Below are 17,834 nucleotides of genomic sequence, written 5' to 3' on the forward strand. Positions count from 1 at the left end.
CAAAAAATAATGTTTTACTTCATGTAAACGATAGTAAAATTATAAATATTTGAAAAATGCTACAGTTGTTATACCTATTTTTATTAATTTTGCAGCGGAAAAGCAGTTCAGTTAGTAATAAGCTCATTTAAAAAATTAATGTTTAAAATAAAAAATCGTATATTTCACATATAAATAATTAGTGAAACAATATTCAAATCATATTTTTTTATTAGTTTATTATAATTTTGCATTCACAATATGATGAGCTGGGCATTCCACATAATAATTATAATGTTAATACTAAAACATTTAACAATGGTATCAATGGTATATCAAAATGGTATATCAAATCTTCCCATTCTTAACAATAGGATCAATTTTATTCCATATGGAATAAAGTTACGATAATTACTTGAACAATACATTTAACATTCAATACATTAACATATATTTTATTTGACAAAGAACTTTGTAATATTCCGTATTAAATTTCAATTCTTAATAAATATCATATTATATTTAATAAATTGTATTGCTTATCAAACTATTCTATCATTGAATTAATTTTTTTTTAGAACAATGAGGAACTAATAACGATAATACTAATAACATTATGATAAAATTTGACACAATAAACAATATTTCAAATATACTAAATATGTAAAACAGTAATATTTTACTTTCACATTTAATTGTTTATAAGATCAAATTGAGCCTGATCTAAAAAAAATTAAATTAAGACAAAAAATGAGATTTTCTAAGGAAAAATATTATTTATTGTTTTTGGCGGACAACTAAAAGTTTATTATTGTCTAAAGCAGATGCACCATTTATTCATTAATAAACTAAGATTAAAACTACTAAAATAATATTAATCTATTCTACTCAGGAAACAATTTAGAAATAAAACATAAAAAATCAAAATTAAACTAATCTTTGAATTGCATAATATTAATTAAAATATTTATATTTCAAACAATTCTGCTGTTTTTTATATCATTTATTAAATCGCAAAGTCGTTTAATCAAAATAAATTACTAAAACGCAAAGGTGTTATTAGCAGGAAAAATTGATTGCCAAATTACATTCATTGTTCTTCTTCTTATATTATGATTATTGGACTTTTTGTTTTTAAAAATCACATAAAAACAAATTCTTATAATTATTTAAAATATTTAGCATAATAACTAATATAAACAAAATTTTATGTGTTCGGCAGTCTAAAAAATATCATTGCGTATCTAAAATATTGAGTTGTAAATTGCTGTAAGGTCATTGTAAAAAAATAATATGTAAAACTAAAATTCAATTTTTAGTTCAAAAATCTGGTTTATAAAAAGTCTGGAATAATGCTTAAATAATTTCAAGTTCTACCATTAATTTTTTTTATACTTAAGCAACAACACCTATTGCTATACACATTTATCTATAGTTATGATAACCTAATCATTGAATAAATTAAATAATAACCACATTTAACCATTAATTCAAGTACAAGAAAAGTATGTCAGAAATGTATCTAATCGGCAATTAGATGAATAAAATCTGGAGTTACCGTGGTGAGAAAATTCTGCGAATAAGTTGCCACGTTCTCGTTGCTCTTACCTTCTTTAGACAGCAACCAATAGGTATTCATCATTCCTTTACCCTAGAAATAAATGAACATTGCAAATGCTTAAACATTAATTTAATATTAATTTGTGGATTAATAAATAGATACATAAATTATTTTTAATTAGCTTTATTTTTTAAAGATTTGTTAGCAATATAATTTTAATGTCCGTCTGCTCTTTAGATATAGTTCGCTTCCAGGAATAAGTAAACATAATCAATTACTGTTCTTAAGGCACCAAAATTTATACTTATTATTAAAATTTCTATAAAATATCTGATCATTTAATGTGCATATGTCTAATGAATATTTTTGACCGCCAAATGGCATTTTTATACTTTTTTTTACTCTATATTCAAAACTGTTAGACCCGCTTTTCAAAAAATTCAATCAGTCCTTCATTTTGTCAGTACAAGTAAAACGGTTTTTGAATTATTGAAATCGGATGCTTCGTTTTCTCAAAAACTCAATTATCATTTTTTGGCACTTTTTGCCCCGTATCTTCGAAACTGCTAGATCTGCCTTAGCCAAAAACTAATCAGCACGTTTCCTTATTATTAGGAATCGAATGTTTATTGAATCATTGAAATTGGTTTATCCGTGTTCTTGAAATCATTTTTCCTAAAGTATGCCAAAATGTTCAGAAACTTTTGAAACATTAAGATATATAAAAGTTTTCATTTTAGATTTTTTTGCGATTACTATAACTCACCCTACGGGAAGTTAATAAATATTGTAAAGAACAAGTATTATAATGAATTGCACTTAAACAATTGTAGAATATAATATATTTGGAATGATTTAATAATATTAGTTAGATCTATTAATATTATTGATCCATTAATATATTAGTTAAAAACGGTTGTCATGCTTATTTTATCGATGGTTGCCAGCATTGGATACTGTTCTTTTATCTATGGTTGTCAGCATTGGAGAAAAGATATATTATTAAGTTGGCGATTGTGAATTTGCGTTGACGAAGATCGTTGTGTTGAATTGTCAACAATAACAAAGTGTGAGTCAAAATTATTGTAAGATTTATAGATAAATAAGCATGATTAAAATTACTGGAGTATTAAAGTAAAGTAAATTTATTTAATTGAAAATGGTTGTGTGCTTATTTTCCCCTGATATTAAATTTAAATATAAAACTATTTCGATCATATAGAAAAGTGAGAACAACAATTTGGTAGTGACAAGTGCTTTTGGATTAAAATGGCCGGTAAGTTATTTTTGTTTCTAAATTATATTACTTTTACACTTTTGAGCATTTTATAGGATTTAAATAATCCGCTATATAATTTTACTTACTGTATTGTTCATTATCATCGAAAAAATATTATTTGTATTTTCTCATATAACACATCACTCAATATCACTTCGTAAGATGATTTATATTTGTATATTGTAATTTTGAATAATTCGTAGTTGAAATGCGGACACTAGGTTTTCCTTAATCTAAACAAACATATATGACAAATTATGGAAATCCGCATTATTTCAACTACGAATTATTCAAAATTACAATATATAAATATAAACTAGTGGGATGCACGGCATCGTGCCTGAAGGCAAATTGCTGGAACTACCCGTACCGCAATTAAAAATCTTGGTACGGTACCCGAAAAAAATTATACAAAATATGTATTATGAAAATCTCTATAAAATATCTGATAATTTGATGTACATATGTCCAATACACATTTTTGACCTCAAAATAACATTTTTTAACTTATATTTATTGAGAGTCCATAACCGCTGGACCTGTCGTCCCAAAAATTTAATCAGTTCTTCATCTTCTCAATACAAGTAAAATCTTTTTTGTCTTATTAAAATCGGACGCTCCATTCTCTTGAAAACTGAGTTACCGTTTTTAGAACTTTTTGCCCCGTATCTTCGGAACAGCTAGACCTGTCTTCGCCAAAAGCTAATCAGCACGTCTCTTTATCAATACGAATGAAATATTTTTTGAATTATTTGAAATATTTTTTGAATTTGTATCCGCACACACACACATACATCCATTTTTTTAAGATATGCCAAAATGTTCAGAAACCTCTGAAACGTAAAGATATATAAAAAATTCCATTTTCGATTTTTTTACGATTACTATAACTTACCCTACGGGAAGTTAATAATTCTATGGACTTATTGAATGACGTGTTATTCTGTAAACTTAAAAAAAAACTGAAAGTGCTTTCTTATCCTAGACAATATTAGAATGATTCTTATAACTAGTTCCGATACGACAAAAATAAGTATGTACTAATATCCATGCATTTATGTACAATGGGCAATCTGTATATATTTCATATATATATATATATATATATATATATATATAATATAAAAATGCATATACAATTTTTTTAAAAATATTCACCTTAACCTCGAACGATCCTCTATGTTCAACGCAATATCCTCCAATTTTATCCAAAGCTACTTTTGTAGTTTCTGATATCTGTATCTTCATTGCTTGAAATGACAATGATAAAATGTTAGACCATAAAATTAATTTGTATTTGTTTATAATATAATGGTAATTAAAATTATTGAAATCATAAATCTATCGTCATTATGTTATAATTACGATAAAGATTGATTAAAATACATTTTTTGGAATAGGCAGTTACCTTCTCCAGTACTCTCCATTCTTGATGCCGTGTTGACAGTGTCGCCAAACAAACAGTATCTGAAATAATAATTATGTTATAAATGAAATAAAATACTAGTGTTGTATGGCATCGTGACTTAAGCCAAATTGCTGAAACTTCTCGCACCGTAATAAAATATTCGAAAAATTTAAAATGTTTTCAAATAGATTATTATAAATACTTAACTATCATTACTCGTGTTTTATAGACCCCGTTCTCAAAAAACTGATTTGCAATTTATTGCACTTTTTTCCCCCTATCATCGAACAGTGGCGGATCCAGCATTGGCTCCAGAGGGGGTCACAATTGAATTATAGTTCTCAGTGAGTATGTAACATTAATAATATTATGTGTGTGTGTGATAGAGCAGGGCTCAAAGGTCCGCGGGTAAAAAGGTCCACCACCGATGCCTCAAAAACAAGTAAAGTTAAGAAAATCATTAAATTTTAGGAGTCTTTGACTACACCGTTCGTCTATAATAAGTTACATATTGAAGTTATAAAATGTGTTTGGTAACAAAATACATAAATAAAATCATTATGAAGTAAATTTATTGCCGAATTAGTGTTCTATAATAGGAATGAAACTAATCAGCGCGCCTCCCCATTAATAGGAATCGAAGTATGTCAATTGGAATCATTGAAATCGGTTGACCCGTGCACCTGGATGAAAACATGGATAAAAATACATACTAGACATACACACCACACAACATATTTTTTTCAGATATTCCAAAATGTTCAGAAGATTCAGAAACGTGAAGATATGCAAACATTTTCATTTTCGATTTTTGAATGATTGCTAAAACTTACCCTACGTGAAGTTAAAGGAATTTTTGATATTTTTTATAAATTTTCGTTAATTCACGTCAATCATAGATGTTTGGAGCAAACGATACGTTTCGATATGTTTCGCAAGCTCCAAACAAAACCTGAGTTTTTTTTCCAAAAATGCGTCAGGCATATGAGATTTCACTAGAAATTTTGTCAAAAATTTGTTTTTTCTTCAATTCATTAAGTTATTTTGGTACAATTTAAACTAAATTATCTGATATAAATTTACCATTGATGGTTTATGTAAATTTTCTTTTGATATATCGTGGCGAAAATTAAAATTTGTATATTTATTTACGTTTTAAAGATTTCTGAATATTTTGGCATACCTTAGAAAAAATGGATGTATATGAGTGTGTGTGTGCGGATACAATTTTTCGTAGACGATTTCGGGAACACCGATCAACCGATTTGAATAAATCAAAATACATTCGGTTCGTATTGAAAAGGAGACGTGTTAATTAGTCTTTGGCGAAGGCAGGTCTAGCCGTTCCAATTTTTTTTAACTGTTTTTGCCGATACAGGGCAAAAAGTGCCAAAAACGGTGACTCAGTTGTTAAGAGAACAGAGCGCCCAACTTTAATAATTCAAAAAACATTTTACTTGTATTGACAAGATGAAGAACTGTTTTTTGGAAAGGCAGGTCCAGCGGTTATGAACTCTCAATAAAAATAAGTTAAAAAAATGTCATTTGGCGGTGAAAAATGTTTATTGGACATATGTACATCAAATTATTAGATATTTTATAAAGATTTTAATAATGTTTTTACATTTTGTGTAATTTTTTTTGGGTTTCGTACTAAGATCTTTAATTATGGTACGAGAAGTTCCAGCAATTTTTTTTAAGGCACCCCACTAGTTTTAAATTTGAAAGGCCTACCTTGGCATTGTATTTCCAACAACTCCAGCAACGCAGGGGCCCGTTGCAGCTCCTGCTCTTATTTTGATCGTCTCAGTCGGACGATGTGGAATTCTGTAGTGGTAAAATAAAATAATAGTTCAATAGAATTGAATTTTTTTATAATATTTGTAAAATACCTAAAATGTGTAGAAACTGCTTGAATTAAATCTAGGGACATGGAAGCAATTTCGGCTGAATGTCGATTTCCTATAAGCAACCAGATTTATAACAATTATTTTTACATTTTTTAATGTTTATATCACTTCATCACAGTAAATAATATTTTCATGATTAAAATTCAATTCATCAAAATACTAATACATTTTTTGTACATACCTATGTACAGTAATTCAAGAAAATGTACTAGGCATCTCTACCGTTTACTTCTTTGAATTTCATGCATTTTTGCATTATTAACTTCCCGTAGAGCATTCCTTAGAAAAATGGATGTTTGTGTATGTATGTATGTATGTATGGATATAATTTTTCGTCCACGATTTTGAGGGCATAGATCAACCGATTTCATTAAATTCGTAATGATGGAGAGGAGTGGTAATTAGTTTTTGGCAAAGATAGGTTTCGAAAATTCGGAGCTAAATGTGCAAAACTTATTACGTTAACAATTTAGCAACATTTAAAGTTTTCAGAAACACTGTATGGAATAAACACGGTGTATGTCCATTACACACACTCATACATCCACATATACACACATATACTTTTTCCAACTATAGAGTCAAACAATTTAGAATAAGTTGGAATCATAAACCTTACACTACATGGACTGCTAGTCGAGTGCAAAATAAGTGTATAAAGATAGAAGAAACTGTGACGTCAATTGCTGAACGAGCGTTGCCGATAATCGTGGAACACTTCTGATAGATTAAAAGTCCTATGTCATGTGTCTTGTACCTAACCTAAAATTAAATAATGTGCTTGAAATTCTTAAATTGTTGTGAAGCAAAAATCGGTCCATGTAGTGGTTCCTGGAATACTCCCGAATAATTAAATATCATTTTTCACAGCCCTTGATATATAAGCTGATTTTGCCATAGGAAAAATAGTTTAATTAATTAATTAATATCATTTCTTATAAAATTATATAAGCTGATTTTGCCATAGGAAAAATAGTTTAATTAATTAATTAATATCATTTCTTATAAAATTATTAGTCCACAGAATTGCCATTATATTATTGAAATAAAACTATCACAGATAATATTTGAATCGCGTTGATGATATTATTAAATAGTATTATTATCAAATCTTACAAATTTATCAGTCCACATAATTGCCATTATATTATTAAAATAAGTCACATTACATATGATATTTGATTAATCGGGATCGTTTCACGATTGTCGGCTACCCTCGTTCACTAACTGACGTCACAGTCCCCTTCTATTTTCATACATTTTATAAAATAGAAAGCATATGAGGACTAGCAATCCATGTAGTGTAAGGTTTATGGTTAAAACATAAATTATTTTTTCAGCAATGGTTTTGGCATCTTATTATTTATTATATGACTTGTTTGGAAGGCAGAACCCAATAATTATCCTATGTTATTTCATGGTTATTTCTGACATACGCGATTACACTTAGCAGTATTTTTTGTTTTGGCGATATTTATATATGCAGCTGTGCCCATGAATGGCGATTTTCACTTGAAATTATATTTTAGATCTACAACCCCAAGTAGGAATTTGACATCACACTGCTTGATGTCGGGACTAGTTTAGCTAGTCCATACCCAATACGTAACCGCTCATAGGTTTTTCTCTCGAAATGTTAAAAATATCTTAAATAATATTGAATTTTCTTTACCATTCCTCTGAGGTAATCCTGAAACTACCATATAAGCATCTCCAATTGTTTCAACTTTGTAAACGTCGTATTTGCTTAAGCGGTCATCGAAAAGCTTGTAAAGTGTGTTGAGCATGCAGACAACTTCCATCGCAGTGCTAGAGGCGCAAATAGATGTAAATCCCACGATATCCGAAAAATAAACGGTAACACTAGCGAAGTCTTCTGCCGGAACCTGAGGAATAGAATGCCAAAGATTTTGAATGTTATTTATGTTAGAATTTTATTACTTATGCAAAAGATCTGTGGAAGTGATGTATAATAATAATGAAAAAATATTGTAAGGCACACAACAAATAATAAAGAACCTAGTTGGTATTGGTATTTTGCCTCGATATGTTTAAATAATCGACTTAATCAATAAAAAATAAATTAATTTATGAAATATTTAGAGTGGATTTATTACGCATATATTTGAAAATATCCGTCAACTCAAAATCAAATTTTCAAAAATCAACAATTTTTATAATTGAACCAGTTTCCGGTTTAGAATATTCATTGATTCCAAGTACTCTATCGTTATACCAAGTAAATCGTCTAACTTTAATGTTAACAAATGTCAAAACAACTACTCAATTTTTCAATCTTCGACAAATTTTTGACTAGTGGGTCTTGACAAATCCTTCAGAAAATCAACTGATCGTCACCACGTTACAAACAATGAACGCTTACAATAAAATGTGTGGCCCATGAGGGGATCGAACCCGCGACCTTCGCGTTATTAGCACGACGCTCTAACCAACTGAGCTAAAGGGCCTTGACTAATGCTATACAAAAGCAATTTATCGACACGACGTTACAAACATTGAACTCTTACAATTAATTACGCTTACAATAAAATTTGTGGCCCATGAGAGGATCGAACCCGCGACCTTCGCGTTATTAGCACGACGCTCTAACCAACTGAGCTAATGGGCCTTGACGACTGTTCCATATGAGCAATTGATCGACACGAAGTTACAAACAATGAACTCTTACAATTATTTACGCTTACAATAAAATATGTGGCCCATGAGGGGATCGAACCCGCGACCTTCGCGTTATTAGTACGACGCTCTAACCAACTGAGCTAATGGGCCTTGACGATTGCTTCAAATGAGCAATTTATTGACACGATGTTACAAACAATAAACTCTTACAATTATTTTCGCTTACAATAAAATATGTGGCCCATGAGGGGATCGAACCCGCGACCTTCGCGTTATTAGTACGACGCTCTAACCAACTGAGCTAATGGGCCTTGACTAATGCTATACAAGAGCAATTTATCGACACGACGTTACAAACATTGAACTCTTACAATTAATTACGCTTACAATAAAATTTGTGGCCCATGAGGGGATCGAACCCGCGACCTTCGCGTTATTAGCACGACGCTCTAACCAACTGAGCTAATGGGCCTTGACGACTGTTCCATATGAGCAATTGATCGACACGAAGTTACAAACAATGAACTCTTACAATTATTTACGCTTACAATAAAATATGTGGCCCATGAGGGGATCGAACCCGCGACCTTCGCGTTATTAGCACGACGCTCTAACCAACTGAGCTAATGGGCCTTGACGACTGTTCCATATGAGCAATTGATCGACACGAAGTTACAAACAATGAACTCTTACAATTATTTACGCTTACAATAAAATATGTGGCCCATGAGGGGATCGAACCCGCGACCTTCGCGTTATTAGCACGACGCTCTAACCAACTGAGCTAATGGGCCTTGACGATTGCTTCAAATGAGCAATTTATTGACACGAAGTTACAAACAATGAACTCTTACAATTATTTACGCTTACAATAAAATATGTGGCCCATGAGGGGATCGAACCCGCGACCTTCGCGTTATTAGCACGACGCTCTAACCAACTGAGCTAATGGGCCTTGACGAATGCTATACAAGAGCAATTTATCGACACGACGTTACAAACAATGAACTCTTACAATTAATTACGCTTTCAATAAAATATGTGGCCCATGAGGGGATCGAACCCGCGACCTTCGCGTTATTAGCACGACGCTCTAACCAACTGAGCTAATGGGCCTTGACGAATGTTCCATATGAGCAATTGATCGACACGAACGTTACAAACAATGAACTCTTACAATTATTTACGCTTACAATAAAATATGTGGCCCATGAGGGATCGAACCCGCGACCTTCGCGTTATTAGCACGACGCTCTAACCAACTGAGCTAATGGGCCTTGACGACTGTTCCATATGAGCAATTGATCGACACGAAGTTGCAAACAATGAACTCTTACAATTATTTACGCTTACAATAAAATATGTGGCCCATGAGGGGATCGAACCGCGACCTTCGCGTTATTAGCACGACGCTCTAACCAACTGAGCTAATGGGCCTTGACGACTGTTTATATGAGCAATTGATCGACACGAAGTTACAAACAATGAACTCTTACAATTATTTACGCTTACAATAAAATATGTGGCCCATGAGGGGATCGAACCCGCGACCTTCGCGTTATTAGCACGACGCTCTAACCAACTGAGCTAATGGGCCTTGACGAATGTTACACATGAGCAATTTATCGACACGACGTTACAAACAATGAACTCTTACAATTAATTACGCTTACAATAAAATATGTGGCCCATGAGGGGATCGAACCCGCGACCTTCGCGTTATTCGCACAATGGGCCTTGACGAATGTTACACATGAGCAATTTATCGACACGACGTTACAAACAATGAACTCTTACAATTAATTACGCTTACAATAAAATATGTGGCCCATGAGGGGATCGAACCCGCGACCTTCGCGTTATTAGCACGACGCTCTAACCAACTGAGCTAATGGGCCTTGACGAATGTTACACATGAGCAATTTATCGACACCACGTTACAAACAATGAACTCTTACAATTAATTACGCTTACAATAAAATTTGTGGCCCATGAGGGGATCGAACCCGCGACCTTCGCGTTATTAGCACGACGCTCTAACCAACTGAGCTAATGGGCCTTGACGAATGTTACACATGAGCAATTTATCGACACCACGTTACAAACAATGAACTCTTACAATTAATTACGCTTACAATAAAATTTGTGGCCCATGAGGGGATCGAACCCGCGACCTTCGCGTTATTAGCACGACGCTCTAACCAACTGAGCTAATGGGCCTTGACGAATGTTACACATGAGCAATTTATCGACACGACGTTACAAACAATGAACTCTTACAATTATTTACGCTTACAATAAAATATGTGGCCCATGAGGGGATCGAACCCGCGACCTTCGCGTTATTAGCACGACGCTCTAACCAACTGAGCTAATGGGCCTTGACGACTGTTCCATATGAGCAATTGATCGACACGAAGTTACAAACAATGAACTCTTACAATTATTTACGCTTTCAATAAAATATGTGGCCCATGAGGGGATCGAACTCGCGACCTTCGCGTTATTAGCAGGACGCTCTAACCAACTGAGCTAATGGGCCTTGACGATTGCTTCAAATGAGCAATTTATTGACACGATGTTACAAACAATGAACTCTTACAATTATTTACGCTTACAATAAAATATGTGGCCCATGGCCCACGACGCTCTAACCAACTGAGCTAATGGGCCTTGACGAATGTTACACATGAGCAATTGATCGACACGAAGTTACAAACAATGAACTCTTACAATTATTTACGCTTACAATAAAATATGTGGCCCATGAGGGGATCGAACCCGCGACCTTCGCGTTATTAGCACGACGCTCTAACCAACTGAGCTAATGGGCCTTGACGACTGTTCCATATGAGCAATTGATCGACACGAAGTTACAAACAATGAACTCTTACAATTATTTACGCTTACAATAAAATATGTGGCCCATGAGGGGATCGAACCCGCGACCTTCGCGTTATTAGCACGACGCTCTAACCAACTGAGCTAATGGGCCTTGACGATTGCTTCAAATGAGCAATTTATCGACACGAAGTTACAAACAATGAACTCTTACAATTATTTACGCTTACAATAAAAATATGTGGCCCATGAGGGGATCGAACCCGCGACCTTCGCGTTATTAGCACGACGCTCTAACCAACTGAGCTAATGGGCCTTGACGAATGCTATACAAGAGCAATTTATCGACACCACGTTACAAACAATGAACTCTTACAATTAATTACGCTTACAATAAAATTTGTGGCCCATGAGGGGATCGAACCCGCGACCTTCGCGTTATTAGCACGACGCTCTAACCAACTGAGCTAATGGGCCTTGACGACTGTTCCATATGAGCAATTGATCGACACGAAGTTACAAACAATGAACTCTTACAATTATTTACGCTTACAATAAAATATGTGGCCCATGAGGGGATCGAACCCGCGACCTTCGCGTTATTAGCACGACGCTCTAACCAACTGAGCTAATGGGCCTTGACGACTGTTCCATATGAGCAATTGATCGACACGAAGTTACAAACAATGAACTCTTACAATTATTTACGCTTACAATAAAATATGTGGCCCATGAGGGGATCGAACCCGCGACCTTCGCGTTATTAGCACGACGCTCTAACCAACTGAGCTAATGGGCCTTGACGACTGTTCTTATGAGCAATTGATCGACACGAAGTTACAAACAATGAACTCTTACAATTATTTACGCTTACAATAAAATATGTGGCCCATGAGGGGATCGAACCCGCGACCTTCGCGTTATTAGCACGACGCTCTAACCAACTGAGCTAATGGGCCTTGACGAATGTTACACATGAGCAATTTATCGACACGACGTTACAAACAATGAACTCTTACAATTAATTACGCTTACAATAAAATTTGTGGCCCATGAGGGGATCGAACCCGCGACCTTCGCGTTATTCGCACAATGGGCCTTGACGAATGTTACACATGAGCAATTTATCGACACGACGTTACAAACAATGAACTCTTACAATTAATTACGCTTACAATAAAATATGTGGCCCATGAGGGGATCGAACCCGCGACCTTCGCGTTATTAGCACGACGCTCTAACCAACTGAGCTAATGGGCCTTGACGAATGTTACACATGAGCAATTTATCGACACCACGTTACAAACAATGAACTCTTACAATTAATTACGCTTACAATAAAATTTGTGGCCCATGAGGGGATCGAACCCGCGACCTTCGCGTTATTAGCACGACGCTCTAACCAACTGAGCTAATGGGCCTTGACGAATGTTACACATGAGCAATTTATCGACACCACGTTACAAACAATGAACTCTTACAATTAATTACGCTTACAATAAAATTTGTGGCCCATGAGGGGATCGAACCCGCGACCTTCGCGTTATTAGCACGACGCTCTAACCAACTGAGCTAATGGGCCTTGACGAATGTTACACATGAGCAATTTATCGACACGACGTTACAAACAATGAACTCTTACAATTAATTACGCTTACAATAAAATATGTGGCCCATGAGGGGATCGAACCCGCGACCTTCGCGTTATTAGCACGACGCTCTAACCAACTGAGCTAATGGGCCTTGACGACTGTTCCATATGAGCAATTGATCGACACGAAGTTACAAACAATGAACTCTTACAATTATTTACGCTTCAATAAAATATGTGGCCCATGAGGGGATCGAACTCGCGACCTTCGCGTTATTAGCAGACGCTCTAACCAACTGAGCTAATGGCCTTGACGATTGCTTAAAATGAGCAATTTATCGACACGACGTTACAAACAATGAACTCTTACAATTATTACGCTTACAATAAAATAGTGGCCCATGAGGGGATCGAACCCGCGACCTTCGCGTTATTAGCACGACGCTCTAACCAACTGAGCTAATGGGCCTTGACGAATGTTACACATGAGCAATTTATCGACACCACGTTACAAACAATGAACTCTTACAATTAATTACGCTTACAATAAAATTTGTGGCCCATGAGGGGATCGAACCCGCGACCTTCGCGTTATTAGCACGACGCTCTAACCAACTGAGCTAATGGGCCTTAACGAATGTTACACATGAGCAATTTATCGACACGACGTTACAAACAATGAACTCTTACAATTTATTACGCTTACAATAAAATATGTGGCCCATGAGGGGTTCGAACCCGCGACCTTCGCGTTATTAGCACGACGCTCTAACCAACTGAGCTAACGGGCCTTGACGAATGTTACACATGAGCAATTTATCGACACGACGTCACAAACAATGAACTCTTACAATTAATTACGCTTACAATAAAATTTGTGGCCCATGAGGGGATCGAACCCGCGACCTTCGCGTTATTAGCACGACGCTCTAACCAACTGAGCTAATGGGCCTTGACGAATGTTTCACATGAGCAATTTATCCACACGACGTTACAAACAATGAACTCTTACAATTAATTACGCTTACAATAAAATATGTGGCCCATGAGGGGATCGAACCCGCGACCTTCGCGTTATTAGCACGACGCTCTAACCAACTGAGCTAATGGGCCTTGACGACTGTTCCAAACAATGAACTCTTACAATTATTTACGCTTACAATAAAATATGTGGCCCATGAGGGGATCGAAACCCGCGACCTTCGCGTTATTAGCACGACGCGCTAACCAACTGAGCTAATGGGCCTTGACGGACTGTTCCATATGAGCAATTGATCGACACGAAGTTACAAACAATGAACTCTTACAATTATTACGCTTACAATAAAATATGTGGCCCATGAGGGGATCGAACCCGCGACCTTCGCGTTATTAGCACGACGCTCTAACCAACTGAGCTAATGGGCCTTGACGATTGCTTCAAATGAGCAATTTATTGACACGAAGTTACAAACAATGAACTCTTACAATTATTTACGCTTACAATAAAATATGTGGCCAAACGACGTTACAAACAATGAACTCTTACAATTATTTACGCTTACAATAAAATATGTGGCCCATGAGGGGATCGAACCCGCGACCTTCGCGTTATTAGCACGACGCTCTAACCAACTGAGCTAATGGGCCTTGACGACTGTTCCATATGAGCAATTTATCGACACGAAGTTACAAACAATGAACTCTTACAATTATTTACGCTTACAATAAAATATGTGGCCCATGAGGGGATCGAACCCGCGACCTTCGCGTTATTAGCACCGACGCTCTAACCAACTGAGCTAATGGGCTTGACGAATGTTACACATGAGCAATTTATCGACACGACGTCACAAACAATGAACTCTACAAACTGAGCTAATGGCTTACGAATGTTACACATGAGCAATTTATCGACACGACGTTACAAACAATGAACTCTTACAATTAATTACGCTTACAATAAAATACGTGGCCCATGAGGGGATCGAACCCGCGACCTTCGCGTTATTAGCACGACGCTCTAACCAACTGAGCTAATGGGCCTTGACGATGTTCAAATGAGCAATTTATCGACACGAAGTTACAAACAATGAACTCTTACAATTATTTACGCTTACAATAAAATATGTGGCCCATGAGGGGATCGAACCCGCGACCTTCGCGTTATTAGCACGACGCTCTAACCAACTGAGCTAATGGGCCTTGACGACTGTTACACATGAGCAATTGATCGACACGAAGTTACAAACAATGAACTCTTACAATTAATTACGCTTACAATAAAATATGTGGCCCATGAGGGGATCGAACCCGCGACCTTCGCGTTATTAGCACGACGCTCTAACCAACTGAGCTAATGGGCCTTGAGAAATGTTACACATGAGCAATTTATCGACACCACGTTACAAACAATGAACTCTTACAATTATTACGCTTACAATAAAATATGTGGCCCATGAGGGGATCGAACCCGCGACCTTCGCGTTATTAGCACGACGCTCTAACCAACTGAGCTAATGGGCCTTGAGAAATGTTACACATGAGCAATAAAATATAATTATTATACCAGGGTTGGCAATGACGTTAACACTTACAATAAAATATGTGGCCCATGAGGGGATCGAACCCGCGACCTTCGCGTTATTAGCACGACGCTCTAACCAACTGAGCTAATGGGCCTTGACGACTGTTCCATATGAGCAATTGATCGACACGAAGTTACAAACAATGAACTCTTACAATTATTTACGCTTACAATAAAATATGTGGCCCATGAGGGGATCGAACCCGCGACCTTCGCGTTATTAGCACGACGCTCTAACCAACTGAGCTAATGGGCCTTGACGAATGTTACACATGAGCAATTTATCGACACGACGTCACAAACAATGAACTCTTACAATTATTTACGGCTACAATAAAAATTGTGGCCCATGAGGGGATCGAACCCGCGACCTTCGCGTTATTAGCACGACGCTCTAACCAACTGAGCTAATGGGCATTGACGGCTGTTCCATATGAGCAATTGATCGACACGAAGTTACAAACAATGAACTCTTACAATTATTTACCCTTACAATAAAATATGTGGCCCATGAGGGGATCGAACCCGCGACCTTCGCGTTATTAGCACGACGCTCTAACCAACTGAGCTAATGGGCCTTGACGACTGTTACATATGAGCAATTTATCGACACGAAGTTACAAACAATGAACTCTTACAATTAATTACGCTTACAATAAAATTTGTGGCCCATGAGGGGATCGAACCCGCGACCTTCGCGTTATTAGCACGACGCTCTAACCAACTGAGCTAATGGGCCTTGACGAATGTTACACATGAGCAATTTATCGACACGACGTCACAAACAATGAACTCTTACAACTGAGCTAATGGGCCTTGACGAATGTTACACATGAGCAATTTATCGACACGACGTCACAAACAATGAACTCTTACAATTAATTACGCTTACAATAAAATTTGTGGCCCATGAGGGGATCGAACCCCTCATGGGCCACGGCGCTCTAACCAACTGAGCTAATTGACGATTGCTTCACATGAGCAATTTATTGACACGACGTTACGAACAATGAACTCACAAAATTGATTTTTCAAATTCAAATTCAAAAATTTGAAATGTAGGTTCAATGAATTGATTAGTCAACATTTCACCTGTTTCTGCTGCCGTAGTTGTTTGACAACGGCAGCTGGAAGCATTCGGCATAAGAGTTTGTCGCTCTTCCTTCTCTCATGACGTAGCTGAGTCGTACAAGTAACTAAGGTTGTTGCATAGTTCTAAAATAATTTTCGATCAATCGATTAATCGAGTTTAAATTTACAAAGTTATATAATTTGGTATTATAACATTGACTCCTTGCTTTAAAATTACATGATAACCAGAAACATAACATAATGTATAATATTAATGTGGATATATAATCTTGAATTTGATTTTGATATAAATATTTACAGAGTCTAATAATCGGATTAAGCCAATAAATCAATTATAATTTTGTTAATTGTTAATTATTATATTAACATTATTAGTTATGTTAATTGTATTTGTAAGATTTTTGTCAAGACAAGAGTCGATTGCACTATTAAAAATATTTACCTGTATAGTGCAAGTGGCATTTCGAACCATTAGTATAATAATTGGAGATATTACCAGGATCAGTATAACCTGGACAACAGCTGCGCCTAATGGAGTTCTTGCCAGCAATAATTTCTCGCTCATATAATCTCTAATCAGAACCAAAATATAAATATTCTATTTTAGACATATGCCGCTAGTGAGAATAATAGAAAATTAATATTAATAATTTAGACAAATAACGAATATAGTTCTAAATATCAAGATAAAATATGATTGATGTGAGATGATACACCTACTTGTCTGAAATTGTCTGAAATATTCATTTTCAATATAAGTCCTTACGTTTAGTTTTATATAATTGTAAAACAACAATTAAATTTTAGGTTGCGTAGTGTTTGGTTTTATGCCAGAAACCTAATGATAATCTTAAACTTTCTGTTTGATGAATAATAATGGTTAAACAAAATCAATGAATGAGTAATTAAAACGTTACTTACTCTTGAATAATAATAAATATTTTGATATTGATCACACCAAATATAT

The 17,834-nt window shown here is 35.3% G+C and overlaps 36 non-coding genes across 36 annotated transcripts; all 36 read right to left on the minus strand.

Annotated features, from left to right (window-relative positions):
* Positions 1-9,175: 9,175 nt before the first annotated feature.
* Trnai-aau lies at positions 9,176-9,249 on the minus strand. Its single transcript has one exon. It is a non-coding gene; the product is annotated as a tRNA-Ile (tRNA).
* Positions 9,250-9,336: 87 nt separating this feature from the next.
* Trnai-aau lies at positions 9,337-9,410 on the minus strand. Its single transcript has one exon. It is a non-coding gene; the product is annotated as a tRNA-Ile (tRNA).
* Positions 9,411-9,497: 87 nt separating this feature from the next.
* On the minus strand, positions 9,498-9,571 carry Trnai-aau. Its single transcript has one exon. It is a non-coding gene; the product is annotated as a tRNA-Ile (tRNA).
* Positions 9,572-9,658: 87 nt separating this feature from the next.
* Trnai-aau lies at positions 9,659-9,732 on the minus strand. The gene has a single exon. It is a non-coding gene; the product is annotated as a tRNA-Ile (tRNA).
* An 87-nt stretch (positions 9,733-9,819) lies between these two features.
* On the minus strand, positions 9,820-9,893 carry Trnai-aau. The gene has a single exon. It is a non-coding gene; the product is annotated as a tRNA-Ile (tRNA).
* A 407-nt stretch (positions 9,894-10,300) lies between these two features.
* Positions 10,301-10,374, minus strand: Trnai-aau. Its single transcript has one exon. It is a non-coding gene; the product is annotated as a tRNA-Ile (tRNA).
* Positions 10,375-10,601: 227 nt separating this feature from the next.
* Positions 10,602-10,675, minus strand: Trnai-aau. Its single transcript has one exon. It is a non-coding gene; the product is annotated as a tRNA-Ile (tRNA).
* Positions 10,676-10,762: 87 nt separating this feature from the next.
* On the minus strand, positions 10,763-10,836 carry Trnai-aau. The gene has a single exon. It is a non-coding gene; the product is annotated as a tRNA-Ile (tRNA).
* Positions 10,837-10,923: 87 nt separating this feature from the next.
* Trnai-aau lies at positions 10,924-10,997 on the minus strand. Its single transcript has one exon. It is a non-coding gene; the product is annotated as a tRNA-Ile (tRNA).
* Positions 10,998-11,084: 87 nt separating this feature from the next.
* Positions 11,085-11,158, minus strand: Trnai-aau. Its single transcript has one exon. It is a non-coding gene; the product is annotated as a tRNA-Ile (tRNA).
* Positions 11,159-11,537: 379 nt separating this feature from the next.
* Positions 11,538-11,611, minus strand: Trnai-aau. The gene has a single exon. It is a non-coding gene; the product is annotated as a tRNA-Ile (tRNA).
* An 87-nt stretch (positions 11,612-11,698) lies between these two features.
* Trnai-aau lies at positions 11,699-11,772 on the minus strand. Its single transcript has one exon. It is a non-coding gene; the product is annotated as a tRNA-Ile (tRNA).
* An 88-nt stretch (positions 11,773-11,860) lies between these two features.
* Positions 11,861-11,934, minus strand: Trnai-aau. The gene has a single exon. It is a non-coding gene; the product is annotated as a tRNA-Ile (tRNA).
* Positions 11,935-12,021: 87 nt separating this feature from the next.
* Positions 12,022-12,095, minus strand: Trnai-aau. Its single transcript has one exon. It is a non-coding gene; the product is annotated as a tRNA-Ile (tRNA).
* An 87-nt stretch (positions 12,096-12,182) lies between these two features.
* Trnai-aau lies at positions 12,183-12,256 on the minus strand. The gene has a single exon. It is a non-coding gene; the product is annotated as a tRNA-Ile (tRNA).
* An 87-nt stretch (positions 12,257-12,343) lies between these two features.
* On the minus strand, positions 12,344-12,417 carry Trnai-aau. Its single transcript has one exon. It is a non-coding gene; the product is annotated as a tRNA-Ile (tRNA).
* An 86-nt stretch (positions 12,418-12,503) lies between these two features.
* Positions 12,504-12,577, minus strand: Trnai-aau. Its single transcript has one exon. It is a non-coding gene; the product is annotated as a tRNA-Ile (tRNA).
* A 227-nt stretch (positions 12,578-12,804) lies between these two features.
* Trnai-aau lies at positions 12,805-12,878 on the minus strand. Its single transcript has one exon. It is a non-coding gene; the product is annotated as a tRNA-Ile (tRNA).
* Positions 12,879-12,965: 87 nt separating this feature from the next.
* Positions 12,966-13,039, minus strand: Trnai-aau. The gene has a single exon. It is a non-coding gene; the product is annotated as a tRNA-Ile (tRNA).
* An 87-nt stretch (positions 13,040-13,126) lies between these two features.
* On the minus strand, positions 13,127-13,200 carry Trnai-aau. Its single transcript has one exon. It is a non-coding gene; the product is annotated as a tRNA-Ile (tRNA).
* An 87-nt stretch (positions 13,201-13,287) lies between these two features.
* Trnai-aau lies at positions 13,288-13,361 on the minus strand. The gene has a single exon. It is a non-coding gene; the product is annotated as a tRNA-Ile (tRNA).
* Positions 13,362-13,604: 243 nt separating this feature from the next.
* Positions 13,605-13,678, minus strand: Trnai-aau. The gene has a single exon. It is a non-coding gene; the product is annotated as a tRNA-Ile (tRNA).
* Positions 13,679-13,765: 87 nt separating this feature from the next.
* Positions 13,766-13,839, minus strand: Trnai-aau. The gene has a single exon. It is a non-coding gene; the product is annotated as a tRNA-Ile (tRNA).
* An 87-nt stretch (positions 13,840-13,926) lies between these two features.
* Trnai-aau lies at positions 13,927-14,000 on the minus strand. The gene has a single exon. It is a non-coding gene; the product is annotated as a tRNA-Ile (tRNA).
* Positions 14,001-14,087: 87 nt separating this feature from the next.
* On the minus strand, positions 14,088-14,161 carry Trnai-aau. The gene has a single exon. It is a non-coding gene; the product is annotated as a tRNA-Ile (tRNA).
* An 87-nt stretch (positions 14,162-14,248) lies between these two features.
* On the minus strand, positions 14,249-14,322 carry Trnai-aau. Its single transcript has one exon. It is a non-coding gene; the product is annotated as a tRNA-Ile (tRNA).
* Positions 14,323-14,542: 220 nt separating this feature from the next.
* Trnai-aau lies at positions 14,543-14,616 on the minus strand. The gene has a single exon. It is a non-coding gene; the product is annotated as a tRNA-Ile (tRNA).
* A 148-nt stretch (positions 14,617-14,764) lies between these two features.
* Trnai-aau lies at positions 14,765-14,838 on the minus strand. Its single transcript has one exon. It is a non-coding gene; the product is annotated as a tRNA-Ile (tRNA).
* A 322-nt stretch (positions 14,839-15,160) lies between these two features.
* Positions 15,161-15,234, minus strand: Trnai-aau. Its single transcript has one exon. It is a non-coding gene; the product is annotated as a tRNA-Ile (tRNA).
* An 85-nt stretch (positions 15,235-15,319) lies between these two features.
* Positions 15,320-15,393, minus strand: Trnai-aau. Its single transcript has one exon. It is a non-coding gene; the product is annotated as a tRNA-Ile (tRNA).
* Positions 15,394-15,480: 87 nt separating this feature from the next.
* Positions 15,481-15,554, minus strand: Trnai-aau. The gene has a single exon. It is a non-coding gene; the product is annotated as a tRNA-Ile (tRNA).
* Positions 15,555-15,640: 86 nt separating this feature from the next.
* Positions 15,641-15,714, minus strand: Trnai-aau. Its single transcript has one exon. It is a non-coding gene; the product is annotated as a tRNA-Ile (tRNA).
* Positions 15,715-15,796: 82 nt separating this feature from the next.
* On the minus strand, positions 15,797-15,870 carry Trnai-aau. The gene has a single exon. It is a non-coding gene; the product is annotated as a tRNA-Ile (tRNA).
* An 87-nt stretch (positions 15,871-15,957) lies between these two features.
* Positions 15,958-16,031, minus strand: Trnai-aau. Its single transcript has one exon. It is a non-coding gene; the product is annotated as a tRNA-Ile (tRNA).
* A 248-nt stretch (positions 16,032-16,279) lies between these two features.
* Positions 16,280-16,353, minus strand: Trnai-aau. The gene has a single exon. It is a non-coding gene; the product is annotated as a tRNA-Ile (tRNA).
* An 87-nt stretch (positions 16,354-16,440) lies between these two features.
* Positions 16,441-16,514, minus strand: Trnai-aau. Its single transcript has one exon. It is a non-coding gene; the product is annotated as a tRNA-Ile (tRNA).
* Positions 16,515-17,834: the final 1,320 nt, after the last annotated feature.

The sequence above is a fragment of the Ctenocephalides felis genome, unplaced genomic scaffold (assembly GCF_003426905.1).
Source record: "Ctenocephalides felis isolate EL2017-DRISC unplaced genomic scaffold, ASM342690v1 CF-g0.4_SCAFFOLD_03570, whole genome shotgun sequence".
NCBI classification, from domain to species: domain Eukaryota; kingdom Metazoa; phylum Arthropoda; class Insecta; order Siphonaptera; family Pulicidae; genus Ctenocephalides; species Ctenocephalides felis.